This window comes from Hirundo rustica, chromosome W (assembly GCF_015227805.2).
Source record: "Hirundo rustica isolate bHirRus1 chromosome W, bHirRus1.pri.v3, whole genome shotgun sequence".
Taxonomy (NCBI): domain Eukaryota; kingdom Metazoa; phylum Chordata; class Aves; order Passeriformes; family Hirundinidae; genus Hirundo; species Hirundo rustica.
This window is the reverse complement of record NC_053487.1, coordinates 10,328,279-10,336,880: the sequence shown is the minus strand read 5'-3', so window position 1 is coordinate 10,336,880 and position 8,602 is coordinate 10,328,279. Positions and strand designations below refer to the sequence as shown.

The window sequence follows — 8,602 nt, the reverse complement described above, 5'->3', positions numbered from 1 at the left end:
GAAGAATTAGGGATTTTAGGAAAGTTAAGATAATAAGTTGCTGAAATAGCTGAAGTAGATAGGCAAGCTTTGTTCACAGTGAACAGAAGCCGGATCTTAGATAAAATATCCCGGATTTAGTAACTCATTGCTTGTCAGCTTTATGTTTATGTAGCTGTGCTTGTAATGAAAAACAAAATGTGGTAAATAGGACATAAGATAGCTGCAGATTTCCCATTTAAAGAACCCATTAAACACAGGAAACTATAAGTTCTACCAAGGATTCATTTGTCACGAATACATTGAAAAGGTAGAAAGGTCAGGATGAGGAAGACTCATCTTACTTCCTCATTTTGTGTGACCCCTCTCCAGAAGAGACCCCCAACTCATTTTAGAAAACAAACTACACATCCTTAATAGCCTTTTTTGCCAATTAGCATACGAAGCGAGGAATGGAAGGTGACAGGGGTATGAATACGTATTTGTCTTTTGGGTATTCAACACTTTTGTAAATAAAAGGCTTTGTAATTACCTGTGAATTTCGCAGTGCGAATTAGGGAACTATCCCGCAGTGCTGCCCAGCCATAATAAACATATACTTTCTAACTTTAAACTGTTAGAGAGTTATTGTCCGTCACAGTTGGGTATCGATACTAGATCAATACCCATATTTTTTTAATAAGTCAACAGTATATAGAGAACACTGTTTTAAGTTAATGATGTGTTCTTTGGCCAATGGCCAGAAACACCCCAGTGCTGGATATTGTCCCTTTTTATCCTCTTACTAAACTTAAAAAAATTCTAAAGAGTGTTGTAGTGTGTTAATTTGGTTTATATTGTATTTCATTTTTATATTGGGTTTTGTAATGTTTCTTCTGTTCCCTGGAAAGTGTATCATGTGGTTTGTCCCTGCTCGGCCATGCCCATCCTCCCCCACTGGAATGTAACCCAACTCTGTTCCACTCCCACCTTGTCCCTGATTGGGTAGTGGCTTGTCCCTGCCTCTAGCCCCTGCCCCCTGGATAAAAGCCCTGGGAGGAGGAGGAGCAGTCTCTTTGCATCGGGACTGGGACGAGGAAAGAGCTAAAGGGGCTGGAACCCAAATAAAGCCATAATTCCCCCTGGACAAAGAGCAGACTCTTGCCATTTGCCATCGACGGACCCCTGTTCTCTCAAAGGAACCACTGCAAAAGAGTGAACTTTGTTTTTCACAGAGGCCTTGGCATTCCCAGCTGCAAGGTCACTTGAGCAAACCTACCATTCTCCTTGCCATTCTTCCACTTTTAACCCTTTCCACCCAACACTGTCAGAGAGCAGCTTTAGACTGAATATTTGGAAGAATTTTTTTCCTGTTGAGAGGAATGACAAGATTTGTCTTTACAAACAAGCCCTGGGTCTGTTGGTAGATAAAACTAGCACTGAGAGATAACCGAAACAATGGGAAGGATTCTATTGATTGATGAATGGAAAAGAAGATACTTGCCTTTAGGTTTGTTTGTAAATGAAATTGAATATTGAAAGATGAAAGCAACAATGGAGAAAAACCCATAAATCCCATAAGAATTAAAAATTAGGGGGGTTATACATTAAAAGGGGAATCTTAGGCATTTTGGGAAGTCTGTACCTCTCAAGTACCTCAGCCAATGGGGAAAGAGAGAGGGAAATGCGGCCGGGAAATTAGGATAAAAAGGAGGCTGCATCCTCTGAAAAACTGAGAGACCCCAGGGGAAATGTCCCATGAGCTCTCCCTTTATTCGAATAAAGTAAAAGGACTCCTCTGTCTCCTTTTTGGACATAAACCTCTGGTGTTCATGGATTAATTTTCCTAACACTGTGAGGGTGGTGAGGAACTGGAACAGGTTGCCCAGAAAAGCTGTGATTGCCTCATCCCTGGAAGTGTCTCAAGGCCAGGTTGTATATGGCTTTGAGCAACTTGGTCTTTGGAAGGTGTCCCTGCCCATGGGAAGGAAGGGAATTGGAGCTAATATGAACTTTGAGGTATCTTCCAAACCATTCTAGGAGTCTGATTTGTGGTGCAGTGCATTTGTTGGGGTTGTGTTTGTAGGGCTTTGCACTTATGGGGATTGTATTTCCGTGGCCATACAGTTATGGAGGTTGCTTTTGCGGCCCTGCGCATTTGTTGGGCTTCCATTTTTGGACCTGTTCCTTTTTTGGACCGCGCTTGCAGTTGCAGGACCGCTGCCTACCTCGCCCTATGCGCCACCGCTGGACGCCAACCATAAAATTAAACCCCGACTGTGCCCGCCCGCCCCGGTTTCCGGCTGCCGGCGGCATGGCTATTGCAGAGCGACGGGCGCGCAGGCGTAACAGTGGCGTGTGACGAGCGAGTGCTGAGGTGCTCGGCTGTGGCGGCGGTGGAGAGTGTGACCCGGATGTCGCGCATGTGCGGTGGCTTTCGGACGTGTCGGAGTACGAGCGGACGGAGTTGCGGCATCAAGGCGACGGTGACGACGGTCGTCACTCGGCGCTCGGGTTCCCCCTCCCCCGCGCCGCCGGCCTGAGGGTGGGGGGCGGAGGCCTGGCTCGCTCTGCAGCACCGGGGCCGGCTGAGGCGAGAGTAAGCTCATCCTCGCAGCCATCGCCACCCCTCATCCCAGCCACAGGCCGCGCCAGGAGAGCGGCCGCTCCGCCGCCGCCCGCGGCCCAGGTAACACCCGCTCTCGTCTCTCGGCCGCCTGCCCGCCGAGGTCGCCTGCAGCACGCCCTCTCCTACCGCTCGCCGCCGAGGCTGCCGCAGGACCGGGCCGGGCCGGGCCGGGCCGGGCCACGCCGCGCCTCACCGGCCCGCCACGCTGGGGGCGTGCCGGCTGCTGCTCCCCCCACCCGCCGCCCGGGGGCTTTTCGGCCCCACTTCTGTGGCTTCCCCTCCCCGGCTCGTTCCCTATCTCCCCCTCTTTTCCTGAACGAGAAAAAAATATGATCGCCCCGCCTTCAAACTTTTAGTATTATTGTTTTAAAATCCCGGCAATGGCTCTCCAACCGGCCTGTTCCCAGTTAAACTTTCCTCCGCGCTGCTCTTCGTGTAGGCTGCTCTCTTTCTCTCTCCCGCACGCTGGAAAAACGCTCTGGGTGGTTTCATGTGAGCCGCTTCTCGTTAAGTTCTTTGAAATCTGCTATCTTATTTGCAGTAATAAAGAACGGTGCTTTTAGCTCATTTTCAGACAGCGTGGGGCTGCTCAGCACAATGGGTATTAATTTTGTTCTTTATTCTTCTTTCTTCCCATCCCTATTTCTGTGAGTGTGAGTTTTGTGTGAGGTTTGTTACTTGCTGCATAGTTGAGCCTTATATATTTTACCTATGAAGACGAGTTAATTTGTGGGGTAATCTAGTTGAGGGTTAGGTGTGTTATCACTTAGTACCTAAATTGTGCTACTGCAAGTTAGTTCTCAAACACATACGGTTGGAGTAGGTGTCTTTTACTACTGCTTCTCAAATTATCTTGGTTAATAGTAGTGTGCCACTGTCAACAGGCAAGAGTGAATTCAGGCTCCTGCACTGTTGTTACTTAGTTCAGTAATGTAGATAATTCTATGCAAGCTGGTTGAAATAACTATACTGCCCTATAAAACAAAACATGTTTTTGTACTCCAGCATCATGATAAGTAGGCACCTTGTCCTTCTGGCCCTCCTCTTTTTTTTCTTGGTTGGACCTTGACTGGAAGGAGTTTCTTCTCACTTTGCATTCATGAATCTCTTTTGATTTGCTTGTTGTGTAGGCATGTTTAATATTGATATAGAAACTTCATTTCAAAGAGCTGAAGCCTAAAGAAAAGTAGTGTCTCAAACAAATTAGAATTCCTTTTTTAGGTAGATGGCTCTTTACATAATGCATTCAGGCAAAGCTAACACAATAGGGATGTGGGTTTTGAGAGGAATCAACAGATTTAGTGGAGAACAAAGGTGTGCTGAGAGCAGATGTGTGGATCCTGATGAGGAGCAGCCTTTGCTGTGCTGTTGTTAAGGTCTTGCTGGAATTTTAGGACTCTTTTTCTGTGTTGCTAACCTTGTGAAAAAATGTACTTTGGTTGGGGGCTGGAATTTTCCGTGTTTCCAGAGGTGATTTTTTTCTTTAAGTTTGAACAAGTGCAGAGAACGTTATCCCTGTGCAGATTACAATAAAGAACAGATGTTATCTAATACACCTATTGCTAGGGTATCAAAACATTACATGCAAGTGAAAAATCACACTGCTTTTGACTGAGCAAGGTTTGATTCTTCCTTTTATTGCTTGGTGTAGCCATGATTGTTTTCTCTGTGAGCTTTTGACAAATTACTATTTGCCCTTGTTGAAGGAAGCCTTCTGCAGGAAGAGGAATCTTGCAGGATCCTCTGAGGAAGAGTTCAGTTCAGATTTGCCATGTCATTCTATGGCAAGGATTTTCACCACCTGCTCTCTGAATGTGGTCTCTCCTGCCGTTTCCAGGTTTTTATCCTCATCCCCAGGTTCTAGGATGAGGAGGGGATGACCTCTTGCTCAGTGGGACCCCAGGGGTGCTCTCTCACAAGTGGGGTAGTTTGAGGTGCCTAGAACTGTATTGTGGAAATAGATCCAGTTGTAGAGGAGCTTACTGCCCTTCCCACTGTCATGGTGTAAGGTGCAGTGGTCTTCCTTCTCTGACCATACAGAAGTCTGTATTGAAAAGAGGAGTTGTTTTCAACTGTATGCTTTCTCAAAAATAAAAATGTGGAGAGAGAGGAGTGGAACCAAAATGAAAAATGAAATTTTCTAGGATTTAAAATGTATGTGTATGTAGTCACATCAGCATAGTAGCTCTACCTTGCTCATTGTGTCCTGCCCTCTCATGCATTCAAAAACAAGATAGGGATTGGGATGTGTTTTTACTGTTGTATTCGTTTCTTGAACAAGATTAAGAAAACTGGAACTGTGTGCAGCAGAAACATTTGCTCTGTTTATAGGATCAGCCTGTTGCATTTGTAAAGTGCTTTTCAAAGCAAAGTGCACAGGTTGAAGCTGAGGAATAAAAATGCTGAGCTGCACTTGGTAGCTACATCAGATCAGTTTCTTCCACAAAGAAATGGTTGCTCCTACTTTTTTTAACTGTGAATTTATGTTAAGATGAAAGAGTTGCCACTCAGAGTTGTCTTAAAACTCTTTTCCAGTTCTTTTTATGCTGTCATGTGTCTTAAATTTTTGTAGCTACTGACAGTGAGATGAGCAGAATTGAGACTTAGGATTCAGATATGCACACAAAAATAGTATTCTGGGGAATGTTGGCTCTTACTGTACAGATCAGTGAGTGTAGTACCTTCTTAGTACTCTGGCTCTTTAATGCTAATTGTTCTTATGTTTACAAACACTTTGTTCCTGTTCACCCTTTGGGCAAGTAGATAATAGTCTAATATGCTGGAATGTATCTGCAGTTTAATAATTCATATCTTCATCAAATCACAAGCTGCCTTTTGTTTTATTGGTTTTCGGATTTTTCTTTATCATAAAACTTATACTACTGCATTATTAAACAGCAAAATTGTAGTAATGTTTTGGTGGTTAAAAGCTATCAAATGTATATGCTGATTTTCTGACATCTTTGTGTTTGTCTAATTTTGGAGACAAGAGCCTTTCTTGTCCTTTATTTGTGTGAAATGTTCTAGAAGATGTCAATTTGAATGCTTTTCTAATTAGCTAGTTTGTTAGCATTGCATTACTGCCTAGTATCAAAATGCTGGAAATTTGTTTGGGATGGCTGTTACTAGTAAATCACATTCCAGAGTATCAGTGGCAGGTTCACTACCCTATTTGTTTACAGTAGGGTTTATCATATCAGCATCAGGCCTGGATTAACTGTATTGCCCAAGATGTTAGATTACTGATTGCCTGGATCATATTCCTTTGGGTTACATCCCTGATTTCCAGCTCCATAACTACCTGGTTTGTCTGCATAAGCGTATCGTTTCCTTTTCTTGTTGGGGGTTGATTGTTCTCCTCAAATTGCAAAATATGCCTTAAGGTCATTCTTAATATGTAGAAAAAGATGAGAGTTCTTTTTAAGAAATCTAGATTTGTAACTTCTCAGCAAATTTCAACTAGATTAGAGTATTGGAAATGGGAATTATTTGGAGGAAAGGATTTTTCAGATGAGCTTTGGGATTTGCTTGGCTGAATGACTAGGGCACATTAATGGGAGTTTAGGTGAGGTCTTCAGGCTATGTAAGATGTATGGAAGAATTATGGTGTTTGTTCAAGTTTGCATCAGTCTTGAAGGAAGAGTTTCAGTTAATGGTTACTTATCAGTTCTCTGAGATAATAGTGTGTTTGTTACAGATTATCAAGGGTGTTTTTAATTACCTAGCAATCTGAACTTGTTTTGTCTTACAGATTTACCTATTCTGAGGCTCTTATTCTTGTTCCAATATTTAGAGTATTGCAGAACACCAGTTGTTGTTCACTTGTTTTATAATATACCTGTTAATACTTAATTATTGAAATAAATTACTTTCTATAACATAGAATTATAGAATTGTTAAGGTTGGAAAAGGCATTTAAGTTTGAGTCCAAACATAATCAAGTACTTCTCTATAACTTTGTAACTTGTTAGCATTTTATGTTATTTGTCCCTTTTTTTTCCTGTTCTGTTCGCATCACACTATAGCAAAAGGGAGAGAAATACCTTTTTGTTCCTTGGTGAATGAAGCTGAGAGCTTTAATGCAAGCACTCTCCTGCTGCTGTTTTTCTCATGTTCCCTGTCTCTTTTCTCTGCCTCTTTTTTCCCAAAGCACTCTCTCACCCATTTCTGTTTCCATGAAATTCCTGGGTAGAGGGAATTAAGAACTTCTTTGCTCAATATATTTGGCTCTATGTATTCAACTGTAAATCTAAGCTTGAACTGTAGTGTCCATTTGTAAAACATAAAAACTTGGCTTGTCTCCAAAATATACTAATGCTTCTGGTTCTTCAGAGGAAATATGTCATGACACTTATCAATATGTGCCAGATTGATACCCACTGACCTCACTCGCTCTTTTTGGGGATCAAAATTTCAAGACTAAAGACAAGATTTCTGTAGATGTGACTTCTAAAAGGAGTCTTCTGAATTAATGTGCAATTATGTACCAGCAGTGTTTGACAGTATTCAAAATCCTAAACAACTAGTCTGGCTTTCAAAAATGCTGAAGAACCAGAAGCTCCTACTGAGCACAGTGGCAGCTCAGGGGTGACAACATTTCTGAAGGTCATTACACTTAAATAATGGTTTATTTGCTTGATCTTAGTCTTCTGAAAGTCAGTCATCAAAACTCTCATTCATGGTTTTAGGGATGTAAAAGAGCTGCATATCTAATTTTAAGCATCTCTATTTAAAGCTCCTTTAGCTAGTAGCTTTATAAAGTCACTTATCTGTGATTACTTATGTGTATCTATCTGGGATGCTGTTTTATATTTAAGGAAAATTATGTTCTGTTTTGTTTTAGCTAGTAAGCTTTGAGATTTATGTGAATTCGAGTTGCTGTGGAGAATGAATGGCAGGTTAAGCTTGACTTTTAATAGAGGCTTATTGATTTGAAGCATTAAAAGAAGCTAGTATTGAGGGAGAAACTTTAATAGCTAGGTGAAATGATCTTACTCAAACTTATAGGTAATTGTTTTCCTTTGGGAGAAATTAGGTCCAGAAGCATCCTTACAAAAGAAAAGGGTTGAAAATGGAGGGGGGGAAGGATTTGCGCTGTGTTTTTTCCCAAGTATACCAAAATGTGATGTATTCAAGTTGAAATCAGAAAAAAATACTAAATAGGGAAGAGTTGTTCCTTTTATAATTGTGCTGGATTTGTGTTGCAATATTCCTTTTACAAGGAGGGAAGTTGTGTTAATACTGTAATTTGTGTGATATGTTAACTTTCTAAGTTAACATCCCACTCTTATTTTTGTGCAATTCATTTGTTTCCAATAAATAGCTGCTACTGCTGTACCTCTAAAGATAATGGAAAATTCCAGTGCAGAAACAGGTCTTTGACTGGATGTGTTCTTTAGATAATGAGAACAAACATTTTTTTCTTTAACGATTTGAAATCACATATATTTTATTTACATTGCTGAGAACAACATGGTAGTTTCAAAAAGGCTTATATTTTAAGCTTACTTGGAAAATGTAAATGTAGTAAAATCACTTATATGTATTTGCTGCCAGTTTTTAAGAAAGTCAGACCACATAGTTCATAGAGTGGTGTTAATGAAGCCAGGGCTGCTTGAAGAACCAGAGCAGTTTTTTGACATTTGACCCCTTTTCTGCGACTGCACAAAACCTGCTGTCCTATGTTTCTGGATAAAGCAAGATAAAGTGTAGTAATTGGCTCATTCAGAATCAAGAAAATCAGGCCAGCTATAATTTGTGGATTAAAGCAAACTTAAAAAGGATCATGTCTGCTGGCTTTGAGAAGAATGACTTCATGACTAGAAACCACTGCAGGTTCTTAACAAATGGAGTTTAAAGGCTGTGTTAGGAGGGATTTGATCTTGAGCTTATCTTTAGTGTAATTAAGACAGTTCTGTTTGAGACAATTCAGAAGTGCTTTTTTAGTGACTTCAGTCGATTTGTCTTGATCCAGAAGAAGTTGGATCCAAACAAGAAAAGACAAATGTGCCAGTT

The 8,602-nt window shown here is 41.3% G+C and overlaps 1 protein-coding gene across 2 annotated transcripts in view; it reads left to right on the top strand.

Annotated features, from left to right (window-relative positions):
* Positions 1-2,363: 2,363 nt before the first annotated feature.
* Positions 2,364-8,602, top strand: part of SMAD4 (SMAD family member 4) — a 40,257-nt gene continuing 34,018 nt past the window's right edge. For both annotated transcript variants that reach the window (XM_040089070.2, XM_040089069.2), the window contains exon 1: positions 2,364-2,647. The gene's annotated coding sequence lies outside the window, so the exon portion shown is untranslated. The remainder of the gene's footprint in view (positions 2,648-8,602) is intronic.